The sequence below is a fragment of the Eucyclogobius newberryi genome, unplaced genomic scaffold (genome assembly GCF_026437365.1).
Source record: "Eucyclogobius newberryi isolate DKJ021-1_F unplaced genomic scaffold, fEucNew1.0.hap1 SCAF_21, whole genome shotgun sequence".
NCBI lineage: Eukaryota > Metazoa > Chordata > Actinopteri > Gobiiformes > Gobiidae > Eucyclogobius > Eucyclogobius newberryi.
Genome location: NW_027315846.1, coordinates 25,230,857 through 25,247,421, shown reverse-complemented (window position 1 = coordinate 25,247,421; position 16,565 = coordinate 25,230,857). Strand labels below are relative to the sequence as shown.

The window sequence follows — 16,565 nt, the reverse complement described above, 5'->3', positions numbered from 1 at the left end:
TGTCGGTGCACAGCTCTGACAATCTCTCACCTGCGGAAAGGCACTACAGGGAGAGTACTTTGGCCCAGAATTCTGAGCTGATTGGGCACCAGCCTTCGACTCAAGATGACCTTGACCTTCCGTTTAGTTTGTTTGAGCTAAGGAGAGCACTTTCTAAGGCGAAACAGACAGCCCCGGGTAAAGATGAGGTGTGCTATGACATGCTCTCTCATTTGACTGATGACACGCTTGGGCTAGTCCTGGGTCTTTTCAACCGTGTTTGGGATTCAGGTTGTGTTCCATCTGCGTGGAAACAGTCTACGGTGGTGCCGGTTCTGAAGCCGGGTAGGCCAGCGTCTGACCCTTCAAGTTATAGGCCGATTGCCTTGACGTCGCAGCTCGGGAAAACGATGGAGCGCATGGTTACCGAGCGGTTGGATTACTTCTTGGAGAGTCAGGGTTTGCTTCCCGCGCACCAGAGTGGTTTCCGTAGGGGCAGGAACACCATGGATTCCGTGTTGTGTTTGGAATCTGATATCCAGCTGGCCAGGGCTCAGAAAGAAAAGGTTATTGCGGTGCTCTTTGATGTGGAGAAGGCGTACGATATGGTTTGGAAGGATGGGCTCCTCATTAAGCTGCGGAAGTGTGGTGTGAAGGGTAAACTGTTTAACTGGGTCCGGAGCTTTCTGTCTGGCCGGCGTATCCAAACCAGAGTGGGCGCTGCTTACTCTGGGGTCTATGGGGTGGAGAATGGGATCCCGCAGGGGAGTGTGTGTAGCCCTATCTTGTTCAATGTTATGATTAAGGACATCTTTGACGACGTGGATGGGTCTGTTGGGAGGAGCCTTTATGCTGACGATGGCGCTCTATGGGTGAGAGGGAGGAATCTCCGGTTTTACGAGGCGAAACTGCAAAGGGCAATACAGCAGGTGGAGCAGTGGACCCTGAAGTGGGGGTTTAAACTTTCCGTACGGAAGTCTAAAGTGATCTGTTTCTTCAATGGGCATAGGGACGTCTCCCTTCGACTGCATGGGCAGGTGCTCGAACAGGTCAGGGAGGTGAGGTTCTTGGGGGTCACCTTTGACGAGAGGCTTAGTTGGCGTCGGCACATTGATGAGGTCAGTGGTAAATGCAAAAGGGTGAATAACTTGCTTCGTTGTCTATCCGGCCAGGACTGGGGGGCCAGCAGAAGGTCGCTCCTGGGTATTTATCGGGCCGTCATGAGGGCGGCTATTGATTATGGCTGTATAGCCTACATGTCTGCGGCTGAGACTAACTTAAAGAAGCTTGATGTGGAGCAAGCCCAGGCCTTGCGCATCTGCTGTAGGGCTTTTAGGACCTCCCCTGTCTCGGCGCTGCAGATTGAGTTGGGGGAATTGCCGTTACGGCTCCGGAGGCTAGAACTTCTGTTGGCTTACTGGGTGAATGTGCAAGGTCATACGAGCTCTCACCCGGTGAGGGACTTTCTCAGGGTTGATGGGGGGCAGAGTGAGGCTGGCGGTATGGTTTTCAGCCAGGTAGGAAATGCGAAGGCGCGGCTTGCGGGGGTTGGTGATCTGCGTGTGAGCCCGTCGGTGGCTTTGTCTGCTATAGCTCCGTGGAAGTTTGTCCCGGCTCCTGTTGATGTTAGCTTGCATGGCAAGCTTAGAGGAGTCGCTGGGAGGGCACCGCAGTTTGCCATTAAAGCGCTCATCGATAAGCACTCAGGTGATGTGTTCATTTATACCGACGGGTCTAGGGATCCTGAGAGTGGGCGTACTGGCGCCGCTTATTTTGTGCCTGACCTGGGGCTGGCGGTCAAGAAGAGGTTGACAGATCGCCTTTCTGTTTTCACGTCGGAACTTATAGCGATACGGTTGGCGTTGGAATGGGCGGAATCTGCTTTGCAGTGTTGCGGCATTGTGGTGGCCTCTGACAGCCTTTCTGCATTGCAAAGCATTAAATCTGGGAAATCGGATTGCAGACAGGATGTGTTGAATGGCATCTTCTGTCTGATGCTCTCCCTGTCCAGGAAGGATGTGAGGGTTTCCTTCATTTGGGTCCCTGCGCATGTGGGGGTGGATGGTAACGAAATGGCTGATGCACTGGCTAAACGTTCCCTTCGGCGGCCATCAATTGATGTGGCGGTTGAGTTGGGCAAGTCTGAAATCAAGCCCGTTATCAAGAGTCATGTGGTCGGCCTTTGGCAGGAATTTTGGAGCCACTGTTTTACTGGACGGCATCTCTATCACATACAGGGTAGTGTGGGTCCTTGCGGGTCTATGGGTAGGAACGCGTGGGAGGAAAGGGCCTTCGCCCGCATGAGGATTGGCCATACTGGACTCAATTGGTCACTGAGTAGGATAGGCAAACATCCGACCGGTCTGTGTGGTCACTGTCGGGTGCCAGAGACTGTCGAGCATGTGCTGATTGGCTGTGAGGCTTATGATAGGGAAAGGGCCGGGTTGGCCTTGTGGTTTCGGAATAATGGGCGGGAGTTCAATCTGCGGAACGTTCTGGCGATCCAGTCACAGGGTTTGTGTCAGGCTGTGGTTGCTTACTTATGTAGCACAGGGCTGGGTAAACGTTTATAGAGGTGGGGGGTGTTGGAGACCGAGCCGAGGATGAGGAGCAAGAGGATGTTCTAACGCGCTTGGACTTCATGGGCCTAGAAACGCCAAAGTGATGGAAGAAGGACTTCTAAAGGATAAAACGACAAAGACGTCCCATGACCTCATGGGCTTTGTACTTCCAAAGCACCGAACGTCAAAGAGGGCGAGGAAGGTGAAGAAGAGTCTCCCTGGAATAAAGCCGGTTGGTCTCTGACACAACAACTATTCTAGTCACAAAAACACATCATGACCTCATGGGCTTTGTAACGCCAAAGCAATGGGAGGAGTACTTTTACGGACTACGACAGAGTCTGAGGACTACGAAACGTCTGAGGAATAAAGTCTGGCGGTAATGCAACACTCGGATGCCAACCGCCATAAAACAACAACAACAACAACAACAAGAAGAGTCTCCCTGGAATAAAGTCTAAGGGATAAAGTCTGGCGGTAATGTAACACTTGGATACCAACCGCCATAAAACAACAACAACAACAACTACGACAAAGTCTGAGGAATAAAGTCTGGCGGTAATGCAACACTTGGATGCCAACCGCCATAAAACAACAACAACAACAACAACAACAATATTTCCACTGATGTCGTTGCTTGGTAGCCGTGCATCTACTAGACTGGGCGAGGACAGGAGACCACCCCCACCTCTATTTCTTCACTCTGATCACTCTGATTCCCCAAAAGTAGACCTCCGTCACTCTGACTCCCATTTAGCGCCTTTAGCCTGTTTTCTATTTCTGCCCACTCAAGCGCTTTTATTCCAAAGAATCTTCCTGCAGCTTTAGCAAGCCTCTCAGTCCTCTTTTGAGTCTAAGCAGCACAGTTTATAACACCCACCATGGCCAGGGACCCTGGAGCGTATGTCCCAAACATCCCAACGGACATTAATGGACCTGCATTGATATAATTCTTCTTTTTCTTCGCCTTTGGCATCAGTTGCTATACAGTGAACTCGTACCATCAGTGATTACGGCGGCTGGTATCCAAGCGTTACATTACCGCCAGACTTTATTCTTTAGACTTTATTCGTTAGACTTTATTCTTTAAAGATTTTATTCTTTAGACTTCATTCTTCAGTTCAAGGCTTCCGCCGAACATCTTAGGCTTTATTCTAGGCTTAATTCTTTAGGCTTTATTCTTTAGGCTTTATTTTTTAGACTTTATTCTTCTATTCTCCCCCCTCTCCCACTTCTTCTTCCCTTGGTGATGTTACAAAGAAATAATATATGATGTAATTATTCCTTTGTGATGCGCGTGATGATGTCACATGGGGATCTACTTATATGTGTGACCTTTAAATTTTAGCCTCATTCACTTCCAGACTTTGACGGACACGACACATCGGTTAGAAAACTTGAGCGAGTTATACTACAGGCATATGTAACATGTCTGTGGGCCCAGAGGGAGAAATGTTTCATCAGCAGTTTGGGTTAGAGAACCAGGCCTCCAGAGAGGATCTACTCAAACAGAACGAGGAGCTGAGACAGCAGTTGAAGAGCCAGAAGGAAGAGGGCCAAACCTCATTAAAAACTCGGCCCCAAACCCAGTTTGAACAGTGGAAGGAAAATTTCCTGAAACAGCACAACAAGGAGAAGGACTCTGCTTTTATTGCACTGAAGGAGGAAATCATATCCCAACTCAAGAGAACAGAAAGGCAAACCCAGGGTCTCCTCGATACAATCACACAGAAGACCCATCAGGAGGAAGCTCTCAAACAGAACCTGAAACAGGAGCAAATGGAGAAAGAGGTTCTGAGGGGTCAGGTGCTCAATCTACAGAGCTCTCTTTACCAGCAGGAATGGGCCTACGCAGCAGCTCAGAACAAAGTGGAGCGACTGAGACATAAGCTGGACACAAAAGTGGACACACTCAAATCTGCCCTGGACCAAGAGAAGTGTTCTACCAGAGAGGTTCAGAGACAACTGGAACGGCAGGAGAGAGAGAGTCAGGCACTGGAGAAGAATGTGTCCTATCTGACAACCGTCCTGACCGAGCAGAGGAGCATCATCCATGAGGCTGAGAGCAAACTTCAAACCCTGCAGGACGAGAAGGTCGGGCTGGAAAATATAGTGAAAGAACTCCACTGCAGAGCGACAGAGCAGGAGGAGACCATACAGAAGCAGCAGCATGTCATAAAATGCCAGGCTGCTCATGTCTCTGCTCTGGCTCAATTCGAGCTGACAAAGCAAGTGAAGGACGGCAGCCAGGAGAAGGAGAGCCTCAGGAACAGCCTTGAAGAACAGCTGAGAACTGCGGAGCAGAAGATAGAGGAGCTATTTGAGGCTCTGACCACATTAGAGGAGGCCAACTCTGCCCTGAAGCAAGAGAACAAAGAGCTCCAGGAAAGTCTGGCCATAAATGAGGAGCAGTGTCAGGTCTCTTCTTTGCCAAAGAAGAGAAAGGGGTGGTAGTTCTTCAGCTGCACATAGTGATGTTAGACATTCTTTTTTACATCTCCTGTCATTTTGAGACACTGTGAGGAGGGAGAAAATATTTGTATGTCTTGAGAAAATAAATATAACTTTTAAATATGTCAGTGTATTTGTTCGGGAGTGTGGGTTAGGGTTAGGGTTAGGGTAGTCGACTCTCATCCAAGAGTCATTCTCAACCAGCGGATCAAGAATCAGTAAGTTTACAATAGGATGTTGATAGCCCATTACAGGGCTGTTAGAATACAAAGAAGAGTAGTAGAGTAGAGTAAACTGTAAACACTCATCAGTCATCGCAGTCAAGGGAGGGTGTCCGGTTTGGGGACCACAGGATCTCATCTCTGCTGTTTGCAGACGATGTTGTCCTGATGGCTCCATCAAACCCGGACCTGCAACATGCACTGGAACGGTTTACAGCCGAGTGTGAAGCGGCTGGGATGAGAATCAGCACCTCCAAATCCGAGGCCATGGTTCTCGACCGGAAAAAGGTGTCTTGCCCTCTTCAGGTGGGTGGGGTGTCCTTGCCCCAAGTGGAGGAGTTCAAGTATCTCGGGGTCTTGTTCACGAGTGAGGGAAGGATGGAGCGTGAGATCGACAGGCGGATCGGTGCAGCGGCTGCAGTGATGCAGTTGCTGCATTGGACTGTTGTGGTGAAGAGGGAGCTGAGCCGAAAGGGAAAGCTCTTTTCTCTGCCTCTGCGGGTGGCTGGGCGCTCCCTTAGAGATAGGGTGAGGAGCTCAGTTACGCGTACGGAGCTCAAAGTAGATCCGCTACTCCACCACGTTGAGAGGAGCCAGCTGAGGCAAAGAGCAGTGTTGGGTAGCATTACTTTTGTAGCGAAACATAGATGACCTCTGAATGTTGCCGTTGCTACAGGAATGCGGGTAAGGTTGTATCATCGTACAACCCCCACCTGCAGAATGATGACCTCTGCATACAGATCAGAGACTTCACGCTTTGAACATTGGTAAAAACTTTTTTCCATCAAATGATCTCTGTTGGATAAAAATTAACTCACAGAGCCATTTTCTCTCCCAAGACAAAAGCTAAAACGCTATAAAGACTAAGCGGTTTTAGTAAACAATCATCTGATTGCAAACTGTGTCCACAAGATTACTTTACTGCACTTAATGTTATTGTGTTCTACATGTTCATTTGTCAACTGTTTTATGTGGCCTAATTGTAATGCTAACCAATGGCTCTTCTTCAAGCTCTGACTCAGCGTGTGTGCTGATTGATTGAACAGACGATTGACCCACCCCCGCTGGGCTAAGTCAGAGAGAGGAATAAGGCAAACTAAGTTCTATCAAATCTTCAAGAAGGAAGTATTTCAGCCCAAGATAATGGCTCATCTCTGGCCTAGCAATGCAAAGCTAACCTACGGAACAAAGCCATTCCAGAGACACTTTTCAAGCTAACTTTTCTCTCCTCTATAAATAAGAATTACGTGCCCGTTTTTGGACGTGATTTAAACTGCAACATATAAACTCAAGCAAAGGACCTTTTTGCACATTTTCAAGTCAACAACAAAACTTGGATCCAACATTCTTCATCAGGCTCATCTGTGAAATCAGCAATGGCCCTTTATATCTGAGGAATGCCTTAGAGCCCAGGAGAACGCAGATCGCGAGGACCTGATCCAGTGCTTCTTTGGCCTGACACCGTCGACACCGTCAGAGCCTGGAGCTCCCGAGCGGCTCGGCCTGGCTGATTATATCATCTTAGAATTAACTCTAACACACAAATATATAGATCTAAAATAATCATGTCTAGCGTCTTCATCTTTTATCGACTAGTTTGCATTCAGATTCATATTTAGCTGTTTAATTATTTGGTCAATAAATCTTCATAAACCAGATTTGGTAAAGTGTTCATTTCCAGAATAGGGGTCAATGTCACGGTTACGTTGTCACAAACCTTCAAATAAATGAGCACAAGTATTTTTTTATTAATTAATTTAGATATTTGATTATTGAATTGTTAAATGCATAGTAAATGGCTGATGCCACAAATTACTCTTAAAATATGATAACAAACATATACGCTCTTATGCAGTGTGTTATTTGAAATCTTGAAACAATTCTTTAATCAATATCAACTTTGAAGGTCATGCTCTCTCATAAGTGGGAGGGCATGAATAACATCACAGTTCTTGTACTAGTAAGAATCTCCTACACTTTTAAAAGTGTTACGTTACCTTGTTACTGCCCTAGAAAACTAATGCTTGGAGTTACTGTGCTACTTTGTTATAAAAGTACGGCGTTAGAGAACTCTTGCATTACCAATAATTAACATTATTGTATAACCTATATCGTTTGCAGACAACCCGGTGCGTTGCTGAACACAGTAACAAAATCATTAAAATGTCAAATAAACAAGCAAAGTAAACGCGGTTAACTGAGTTTTATTTATCTATTATGTTGACAGATTACCTGTCCTAAAGTAAGGAAAAACATTGCTAAAATAAAATTGGATTGACAAGAGCTCCGATGCACAACAGAACGTGCTTGTTTTAGCTAATTAACACGTTACTCCCAACTCTGATAAAGAGAGCTTAAAGCGTTGAGGCTTTGCTGGGGATGAACCAGAAGTTCAGAATCAGAAAAGGTTTATTGCCATTGTCAATGGCAGTGTTTAGGAAGTGTTCATGTCCAACGGCCGAGGGAATAAACTGTTCTTGTGGCGGGAGGTTCTGGTCTGGATGGACCGTGGCCTCCTGCCTGAGGGGAGTGGCCTCCTGCCTGAGGGGAGTGGCCTCCTGCCTGAGGTGTGCCATCACCACAATAATAGGGCTGACCCCAAGCCGAGCCGTGCCTTGAACAAGGAGACGCACTCCACCATGAAAGTAAATGTTCTAAAGTGCTCTAAACCGAACCAATCTGGGGGACCGGGGCCAGTTGAAACGTGGCTTTAGATAATGACCGCAATAACGCCATAACTTTTACGCACAAAATTGGAATAGCAATAGGCGTCAACAAATTACAACCCTGAAAGCCATGTTTTCTATACCTCACATACAATCATATGGCATCAATGGAAAAGAGGGACAATTTTTAATACGTGGGACTTGAGACAGGGGCCATCATTGTAATCAGTCTGCCTGCTCCGCCCGAGGAAAACTCTAAAAACTCTCTGCTGCTGAATTATAAATGCCATAGGAAAATAAATTACAGAAAATGAGAAGGGATAAAGTTCCATTTTAGCATTGACAGTCGGGTGAACTTTTGATTTCCAGTCTCGTAATACAGTGAGGAGCTATTAGGAATTTATGACACCCAGAAAAGAATGAGAGTGAAGCATGGATCATTTGGAGTTTAATTAATAAGATATTAATTGGTAGTTATCCACTTCAAAATAAGTTAGCATGAGGATGGAGTAGTGCGATGAATGTGGATGTGCTCACAAGTTCATTCTAAACATTTTGCAGTGATCCAGACGTATTCCACACTTTCCAAACACTTCAATTATTCACTGCGATGAGTTTAGAGCCCAGTCACGGTAATGCTAACAACACCTGATATGCTAACAGTGCGCTTTCTGGTTCTGGGACCATTGTGAGAGCCCGGGACTGTGTGTCTGACACTCGGACCTGCAGTGTGGGGGCGCCCCAGGGCACTGTCCTCGCGCCCTTTCTCTTCACCCTTTACACTGCAGACTTCAGACACGACACGGACAGCTGTGTCCTGCAGAAGTTCTCTGACGACTCTGCCATCATCGGACTCATCACGGACGATGATGACGCGGAGTACAGAGGACTGGAGCAGGACTTTGTGGACTGGTGTCAGCGGAACCACCTCCTCATCAACGCGGGGAAGACCAAGGAGATGGTGGTGGATTTCCGCAGACGCCACCCCACTGCCCCCTCACCAGTGAACATCCAGGGACGGGACATTGAGAGAGTGGACTCATACAAGTACCTGGGTGTTCATCTGAACCACAAACTGGACTGGACTCATAACACAGACGCACTGTACAGGAAGAGCCAGAGTCGGCTCTACCTCCTGAGGAGACTCGGGTCTTTTGGAGTGACAGGGCCACTCCTGAAGACCTTCTACGACTCTGTGGTGGCATCAGCCCTCCTGTACGGTGTGGCCTGCTGGAGCAGCAGCATCACAGAGAGGGAGAGGAAGAGGCTGGACAGAGTCATCAAGAAGTCCAGCTCCGTCCTGGGCTGTGCTCTGGACTCGGTGCAGGAGGTGGGGGACAGGAGGGTCCTGGCTAGATTCACATCTATGCTGGACCATGAGTGTCGCCCCCTGCAGGACACTCTGTCCGCTCTGGAGAGCAGCTTCAGTGAGAGACTGATCCACCCTCGATGTGTGAAGGAAAGGTTTCGTAGGTCTTTCCTTCCTGCTGCTGTCAGACTTTATAACAAACACTGTTAGTACTGAACACTCACAATACTGACCTAACCATGTGCAATTCTGTCATATGTACAATTACTGTCGTGATTCATGTGCAATCCATGTGCCGTCGTGAAACATATTCATGTGCAATTACTGTCGTGATCACAGGTAATGGTATTTATTTATTAATTTTTATCTTTATTATTTTTTCCCCTCCATCCCTTGTTGGGTTTTGTCTATGGGAGTTTTTATTTATTTATAGGAGATCTTCTAGTGAAAGTGTTTTTCAGACTTCCTATAAGTGATCTGTTCTTCTGTATCTATCTCTGTATCTACCTGCGTTGCAACAATGAAATTTCCCCATGTGGGACAATAAAGGATTATCTTATCTTATCTTATGTTATCTTATAACGATGTGCAATACTGACATAATCATGTGCAATACTGACTTAATCATCTGCAATACTGTTATAAGCATGTGCAATACTGATACAACCATGTGCAATACTGTTATAATCATGTGCAATACTGACATAATCATGTGCAATACTGACTTAATCATCTGCAATACTGTTATAAGCATGTGCAATACTGACATAATCATGTGCAATACTGACTTAATCATCTGCAATACTGTTATAAGCATGTGCAATACTGATACAACCATGTGCAATACTGTTATAATCATGTGCAATACTGACATAATCATGTGCAATACTGACTTAATCATCTGCAATACTGATACAACCATGTGCAATACTGTTATAATCATGTGCAATACTGACTTAATCATCTGCAATACTGTTATAAGCATGTGCAATACTGACTTAATCATCTGCAATACTGTTATAATCATGTGCAATACTGATACAACCATGTGCAATACTGTTATAATCATGTGCAATACTGACAATCATGTGCAATACTGACTTAATCATCTGCAATACTGTTATAATCATGTGCAATACTGATATAACCATGTGCAATACTGACATAATCATGTGCAATACTGTTATAATCATGTGCAATACTGATATAACCATGTGCAATACTGACATAATCATGTGTAATACTGACATAATCATGTGCAATACTGACATAATCATGTGCAATACTGTTATAATCATGTGCAATACTGACATAATCATCTGCAATACTGTTATAATCATGTGCAATACTGACATAATCATGTGCAATACTGTTATAATCATGTGCAATACTCTCATATTCATATGCAATACTGACATAATCATGTGCAATACTGACATAATCATGTGCAATACTGATATAACCATGTGCAATACTGACAATCATGTGTAATACTGACATAATCATGTGCAATACTGACATAATCATGTGCAATACTGTTATAATCATGTGCAATACTGACATAATCATCTGCAATACTGTTATAATCATGTGCAATACTGACATAATCATGTGCAATACTGTTATAATCATGTGCAATACTCTCATATTCATATGCAATACTCTGACATAATGTCAATCATATTGGTGCAATATTCTAGTGTTACTATTGTTATTATTATAATTATTTACTTTTAATTAAGAATATAAGAGCTTTTCTATTAAGAGTGTTTTTTTTTTTTTTTTTAAGTTTTCTATAAGTTATCTGTTATTTGTGGTTTACTTCTGTACCTACTTTGTGTTGGAATGGAGGAATTTCCCCAAAGGCTTATCTTATCTTATAACACATGATCATTAGAAGCAGTCAGTGGCAGCTTTCTTAATGGCGGTTGGGTGAAGTGGGTACGTCGTAAAGTCAACTCTAACACGTTGTCTGGGATTATCTACCCGTGACTATTTGTCTGTTGCGGAATCTTTAACTCCATAAAAATAGAACTAACTCGAAAGCGGATTCACGAACAAGTTAGTCAAGTTCAACGGAAGTAGTGAGGTGAGGGGCTGTGCCTGATGTTTACGGTTTTGAACGCTAAAAACAGAACTGGTTCAACGGTTACCCGCCACGAGACCGAAGGTTCGCTAGTCCGAAGGTTTTAAAGGTTCACTAGTCCGAAAGTTCCTCATAGGCTAAAGTGAAGGTGCAGACGGCATCGGGATGTAGTCAGTCTGTAAAATGTGCACGAAGCACGAAGACACGCACTGGGGCTCGTCACGTTTAATGTACCAGCTGCTCACAGGTGGCACCGCAAGTTGTACTGTGTATATAAAAATAACAAGGGAACATCTCGAATCCTCCGCTTTGTGCCCTCATTTGATCATAAGTATAGAAATGATATATGTATATATAGAAACGCGTGATCCGATCACCGTAGGATTGGTAGTCAAAAAGGAAATTCAGCTCAAGACGGGAGTGTCTACAGAGCCGCGGCGCGCGGCTGAAACTGCTGGGCTATTTGAGTTAATTAATTCATTAATAATACGATAAGGAGCTCAGGCTATGCACAGAAACAAGTCGGTTCTGGAAAATACGTGAGTTTAATCATAAAAAGTGCATCAACACTAGAAAAGTCCAAAAAGCAGTGTGTGGGGGCAAAGGGAGGCGAGGAGAGCCCGCTGCACGGAGACATAGCTTTGGTGAGGAGAGCCGCGAGTACCTTGGGACTAATGAACCTTTAATGAACCTTCGGACTAATGAACCTTCGGACTCGTGGGAAGCCACAGAACTAGCTCAGAGACAAACACACAGTGCCCTCTAGTGGCCGGGGGCGCATTCTGGTCATTACCACACCAGACATTTAACATCTCCATTAAAAAAAAGGTTTCAGACTCTTCCAAAAAAAGAAAGTTACATAGTGCACCTTTACAACAATATGTATGTCTTGTGTATAAAAGTTGTACTGAGGATTGAAGCAGCTCAAATCAGGTCGAAAACATTTGTTACTGGATTCAAACATTTTGAAGCCAGTAACAAATGTTCTTATTGAGGCAATTTAAAAAAAATCTATTTCCTCTTTCAGCTTTTATACCCAGAGGACTCATGTTTCCAGTGACAGACACAGTTTGGACGGTTCTCTATGGACACATAACCGCAGATTGAAAATATAGTGGGGGCTTTTTATAACCACATCGCCCCCTCTGGTGTCCTCTATATTCATATAAAACATTATATCGTGTGTGTGCCCGTGGCTGTAAGTGTTATGATATGAAGCGATTCATGTTGCTAAAGACCTCAAATGACACAGAATTGTTCAGTTTGAAATTACTCACATTTGTAAAAACACCATATCAATTCAATTCAATTTATTTTTGTAACGCCCAAAATCACAACAACAGTTGCCTCTGAGGGCGACAGTGAAAAACGGATTAAGCAGTGTCCATAGGGATGAATTGACGATCTTCAAGAGTCCTCCGTCCTTAGACCCTCCTTCTCGGCCAGGAAAAACGACAAAAACCTCCTTGGGAAAAACTAGAAACCTGGAGGAATTCCAGAGTGAAGGAGAGATCTGACTCCCTCAGACGGATGTGAGCTAGACAGTGGAGCTGGACCCACTCAAGAGGAGAACCAGTTCTTCAGGAGGAGAACCAGCTCTTCAGGAGGAGAACCAGTTCTTCAGGAGAACCAGGTCTTCAAGAGGAGAACCAGTTCTTCAGGAGGAGAACCAGGTCTTCAAGAGGAGAACCAGTTCTTCAGGAGGAGAACCAGCTCTTCAGGAGAACCAGGTCTTCAGGAGGAGAACCAGTTCTTCAGGAGGAGAACCAGGTCTTCAGGAGAACCAGGTCTTCAAGAGGAGAACCAGTTCTTCAGGAGGAGAACCAGCTCTTCAGGAGAACCAGGTCTTCAGGAGGAGAACCAGTTCTTCAGGAGGAGAACCAGCTCTTCAGGAGGAGAACCAGCTCTTCAGGAGGAGAACCAGCTCTTCAGGAGAACCAGGTCTTCAGGAGGAGAACCAGCTCTTCAGGAGGAGAACCAGCTCTTCAGGAGGAGATGTCATCAGACTAAAGAAGGAGACCTATCAGGCCTGGTTGGCTGGTGACACTCCTGAGGCAGTGGACAAGCATCAGCAGACCAAGTGTACTGCAGCTCGTGCAGTCGCAGAGGCAAAACACCCAGGGCTGGGAGGAGTTCGGGGAGGCCATGGAGGGGGACTATCCGACAGCCTCAAAGACATTCTGGCAAACAGTCCAAAGCCTCAGGAGGAGGAAGCAGCGCTTCACTTCACGACTGGGGATGTTGTCGGACGGGGCCATTTGGCGGTCGGGGACAGCCAAGTGGCGCCTCTGGATCTCTGGACTGGCAGACCGGGTGGTGGTCCCTCTGTCTTAGAAGGGAGACTAGAGGGTGTTTTTCAATTACAGATCAATCACACGCCTCAGCCTCCCCAGTCAAATCGACTCCAGGAGAATCCGACCGACTGTCGAATCTCAGATTCAGGAGGAGCTGCGTGGTTTTGGTCCTGGTCGTGTGGTGTCCTTTGGCACTGGCTCTGGGAGGATGAGGTCCGGGGCCCTTTGCTCAGGACTCACATTCACCACATCAAAACTAGACTTGGACTAGACTAAACATATAACACTATAACAGGACCAAACCAACCAAGTTCAAAGCAAAACTAAAATGGGCTCAATTTAATAAAAACACACCCTAAAATGACAACACAAATAGATAAACATAAGGAGAAGGGTGAGATTGAAAAGAGAGGGTAGAGACGAGTGGAGAGAAAGGACAGAGGAGATAAAGACGAGAGGGGAAGAGAGGAGGAGAGAGAGGAAAGAGAAGGAATAGAGGGGGAGAAACAATGGAGAAGAGGAACGGGGGGAGACAGAGGAGGAAGAGAAAGAAAAGATGTTATTGAGAGAAAACAATAAGATAGACGAGAGGAGGAGAAGGGGATCAGAGAATACTTCAAAATGTGCATTAAAAATAAGTTTATAGCGGGGAGAGGAGAGAACAGAGGAGGGAGGAGAGGAAGGGAACGAGGAGAGGACTCAAACCTTCACACCTTCTTCTCAGAAACCTCTCCCTCCCTTTTACCTCCAGAACTCCAAAGACCTTTATTATGTCATGTCCGTCCTGGTCCGGCCTCACGTCCAGATGTTCTCCTCTCTGCACCAGCTGGACTGTAACCGATCCGCTCTGATAAAACTCCAATGTTTTGGCCCCGTCTCCATGGAAACGCCCCCCCTAACCCTGGGTGGAAGTGTCTAATAATGGCGTCACAAGTGCGCTGATTCAAATGTTTGGATGGAGATCAAGAGAAGATAGAAACAAGAACATTTCTGAGTTTGTTTGGAGGGAAATGTACAAACTTGGAAGATGATAAAAGATAGAAAAGTTATTGTGGTCTTCTCTTTCACCTGCTAATATATTAAAGTGGCACAATGTAACCTTTCTGGTGGAGGGTTTGCTTATCCCTATAAAAGTGAGAAGCAGTGCAAACAGCCTGGTACTTATGGAAACATTCTATCTCATTTTTCCTGTTAAATAAATCCTACGAGCTTCATTTAAATATATTTATTCAAGATATCGTTTTCAAATCATGACTTAGTTTGGTGGGATAGAACCCGCGGTAAATATTTATCATAGTTTCACATCCATCAAGTTGAAATGTACAGGTAAATACGGAGTTCTCAGACAGAATCCCTCTGTGATGTCATCAAAAAGCGACTTTCCATCAAAAATGCAGAGACACATTTTTAACATGTAAACAAAATATTTAACTAAATAAAGATGTTGGCAGCTATTATTTGTGAAACCATAACTATTGTGTCATTGGTATGGATTGTGTTTGTTTTGTTTACAGTGTGGTTGCTAGGTGATGGTGATGGTGCTGCTTCTCACGTCCAAGGCCAATGATGTTGATGTCAGAGCACAGACCTTTGGATCAGAGACTCAACAGAGCTACTGACGTTTAGTTTTTAATACATATTTTAATGCATGCAATTTTCCACCGACACATTTGATAAAAAGCAGGGATAAGCAGAAATGTTAAAAGGCACGACGTCGTTTCTTTCTCCTCACGTTTCAGAGCGTTTCACTGTCTTTCTTATGACATAGTTTCATCCCATACATAGATATTTCAGTTGACGCTTCAGCAGGATCTGAAAATGATTGAAGTCACACCAGCTTTACATTCTTCAGGAGGATGTTCCGGCTCAGTGTAAGTCAGAACTGAATAGTGAAAGAGGCAGTTTGAGTGGAGCAGTCACTTCACAGTTTGATATGGAGTGAGCAGAATGACTCCAGGCCCAGCTTTGAAGAGTGAGTATTTAAAGCCACGCCGACTCCACTCTATCACGCACAAGGGGCATTTTCAACTCCGACAGAGCGTAACGTGGAGGCGAGATATCAGATGAGCAAGAAAAAGTCATCTGGAGACTCTCATCCAGAAGAAACATTTTCAACATATTATTGTAAAACATGGTGTCATTGGAACACATGGTTCTGGACATATATGAGACACATGCCAGATCGTAGCCTTGGGCACATTTGCATCCTTGTCCCACATTAACGCTCACAAACACTCTCATCACACAGCAGCACACATGGCACTGGAGGTAAGGCAGGTGAAGTGTCTTGCCCGAGGACACAATGACAGTGTGCACTACTGCCCCCCTGTGGCACCTGGTGTTCCAGCAGTCCCCTGTCCAAGCACTGGAGTCTCAAAGTCTCAAACTTGTCAATGCCTTTTGAGCTTGTGCATTGATAAGTTAGTATTGCTTCATTCACACTTCATTCATTCTGTTTTGGAGCTCGTCTTCTCTGAGCCTCACAAAAACACTTGGTTACAGGTTTCCCAGATTTGCGATATCAAAGGTAGAAAAACTGAGACCTTTTGTGCTGTTTTTAAGTCCATAAATCATCACCAGACTCGTTCTGAGCATTTTCTCACATTACAACTGTGTTGTTACAACAGCAGGTGGGGGCAAGCTGGCTTTTGTTTGTTTCCCCATGGTAATTCCCTCTGCTGCCAGAAGATGGAGTTCTAACACCAATCCTGATGAGGGAACGCCCGACTGACAGTAAAAGTGTGGTTTTCATGTGCTCCATTATGTGAAGTTCTGAAACATGAGTATTTAAAGTCAATTTCAGAGTCGTCCCTGCCCACTTTGCTGCTCGTCCTGTCTCCTCAGCGCGGGGCCCCTCAGCGCCGGGGACCACAGCAGGTGACAGACGTGTTTTTGGGGACAAACGGCACAAATCTCCTCCACAATCTGCCACCGGGACCAAGGGAGCTCCGGGGGACGAGGTCGTGAGCAGACCATGGTTTATGAGACAGAGACGGGA

At 45.4% G+C, this 16,565-nt stretch overlaps 1 protein-coding gene across 1 annotated transcript in view; it reads left to right on the top strand.

Annotated features, from left to right (window-relative positions):
- The window catches only part of lbh (LBH regulator of WNT signaling pathway), a 472,239-nt gene that overhangs the window by 2,322 nt on the left and 453,352 nt on the right, over positions 1–16,565 (top strand). The gene's annotated exons all lie outside the window — the stretch shown is intronic.